Below are 2,500 nucleotides of genomic sequence, written 5' to 3'. Positions count from 1 at the left end.
TTGGAAGATACTGTACCATTCCCTGTAAATATGCACACATGTGGGTACGAACTGTCGGTCTGGTGTGCAAATGACATTAAGTGATTCGATACAATTATCCTACTACAGTAGTGATTCTATCTGTATCATAGCCGAGCAAAAAGTACTTATATTTCTATTCAAATATACGCCAGTATTCATAGCTGTAGTTTCTTTAACAGCATTTGCTATAGACCGTGAATCTCAGTAAATAGGAATATGGTTATCTTTACGACCTTCTCTGTCTCACTCTGTCTTTGTATCTTTCTTTCTTTCTTTCTTTCTTTCTTTCTTTCTCTCTCTTTCTAAATCAATAAATAAATAATGGTAATTTAAATAATAGGGCAAGACGCACAGAAGCTTATTATGTTACAAACAAAATAAGTTTCCTTCTAATACGAGGGGCAGACCGCCAGCGAATTAATAGGGGTCGCCTAATGAATGAATGAGTGAAGAGCCATTGGGTGGATGAGTATGAAAAGTAGTTATGAATGACACTGAAATCATATGAATGAGTGAAGATGGAGAAAAGGGAGGAGGAGGGATTGAGAGAGAGAGATGGAGGGAGAGGGGAAGGGAGGGAGGGAGAGAGGGAAGGAGAGAGAGAGGGAGGGAGGGAGGAGAGGGAGGAGGGAGGGGAGGGAGGAGGGAGAGGGAGAAGGAGGGAAGGAGGAGAGAGGAAGGGGAGGGAGGGAGGAAGAGGGAGAGGAAGAGGAGGAGGAGAGAGAAGAGAAGAGAGGAGAGAGAGAGAGAGAGAGAGAGAGAGAGAGAGAGAGAGAGAGAGAAGAGAAGAGAGTAGAGAAGAGCGAGAGAAGAAAGAGAGAGAGAGAGAGAGAGAGAGAGAGGAGAAGAGAGAGAGAGAGAGAGAGAGAGAGAGAGAAGAGAGAGAGAGAGAGAGAGAGAGAGAGAGAGAGAGAGAGAGAGAGAGAGAGAGAGAGAGAGAGAGAGAGAGAGAGAGAGAGAGAGAGAAAGAGAGAGAGAGAGAGAGAGGCTGGCTGGCGCAGTGATACCCGTAGTAAATTAACAATGGAGGTTTGATGAGGCTCCCAGTATCGGTGACACGTGAGAGAAAACTGGCATGACGGTAGTGATGGTGGAAACAACAAATCAAAATAATGAAGGTAATGATAATTGGAAAATAATAATGCAACGGCAATGTTTATAAAAAAAAACAATAGCTTTAATGACTAATGCTATAAAAATGTCGACAAAAGTACAGTAACACTAATGATTACAATAATGATAATGACAATAAAAAATAATAACAACAATAATAATAACTACAATAACTGAAGTAGCAGTAGCAGTAATAGTAGTAGTTATAGTTATAGTTGTAGTAATAGTCGTAGTAGCAGTAGAAGAGGTAGTAGTAGCAGTAGTAGTAAGAGTAATGATAGTAGTAATAGTACTAATAGCAGTAATGGTAATAATAATATTAATATTATGAATAATAATAATAATGGTAGTAGTGGCAGTAGAAGTACTAGTAGTATTAGTATTAGTCGTAGTAGTAGTAATTATACTACTACTACTACTACTGATAATAATAATAATGACAACAACAACAATAACGAAGGTCAGAAACGAACGGAAACGCAAACGAACGTTAAAAGAACGAGAACCAAAAACGAAACGGTACGAGAAAAAACGTTCAACATTGATCCTGAATGATGCGTGGGATAAGATAGAATAACAAACGGAGACTGTCCGGGATGAGACCATGGGGGGAAGGAGGGGAAGGGGGGTTGGGGTGATAGGAGAGGGTTGGGAGGGAGAGGGAGCGGGATGATGGGAGATGGTTAGGGGAGGGGAGAGGGTGGAGGGTGGAAGGAGGCCATGGGGGAGAGGGTGGAGGGTGGGAGGAGGTCATGGGGGAGAGGGTGGAGGGTGGGAGGAGGCCATGGGGGAGAGGGTGGAGGGTGGGAGGAGGTCATGGGGGAGAGGGTGGAGGGTGGGAGGAGGTCATGGGGGAGAGGGTGGAGGGTGGGAGGAGGCCATGGGGGAGAGGGTGGAGGGTGGGAGGAGGCCATGATGGGAGAGGGTGGGAGGAAGCCACGGGGGAGGGAGAGGGTAGGATAAGGCCACGGGGGAGGGGGAGAGGGAGAGGGTAAGAAGGACGACGGGATAGAGGGTGGCGAGGATGGAGGAGAGGAAGAGGGTAGGGAAGAGAAGGGGATGGGGAAAGCGGGATGCGGGCACAAAGTGATCCGAATTGGAAGTGTATGCAAACGGTGGAGAGAAAAGGAAGAGAGAGAGAGAGAGAGAGAGAGAGAGAGAGAGAGAGAGAGAGAGAGAGAGAGAGAGAGAGAGAGAGAGAGAGAGAGAGAGAGAGAAAGAGAGAGAGAGAGAGAGAGAATGCTAGCATACAAACGTCGGCAAAATAATCTATCAACGATAGGTAAGTGTACGTCGTTAGTCACATCTGAAAAAAATACTACAGATATATAGACCACATACATTAGCAAAGGATGAAATAACCACT

The 2,500-nt window shown here is 45.0% G+C and overlaps 1 protein-coding gene across 3 annotated transcripts in view; it reads right to left on the bottom strand.

The window, feature by feature from the left end:
* The window catches only part of LOC122250793 (neuronal-specific septin-3), a 42,697-nt gene that overhangs the window by 10,431 nt on the left and 29,766 nt on the right, over positions 1-2,500 (bottom strand). The window lies entirely within an intron of this gene.

Source organism: Penaeus japonicus, unplaced genomic scaffold (assembly GCF_977035675.1).
Source record: "Penaeus japonicus unplaced genomic scaffold, GWHDUDI00000001_assembly GWHDUDI00000001, whole genome shotgun sequence".
Classification (NCBI taxonomy): Eukaryota; Metazoa; Arthropoda; class Malacostraca; order Decapoda; family Penaeidae; genus Penaeus; species Penaeus japonicus.
This window is presented reverse-complemented; position numbering and strand designations above follow the sequence as displayed.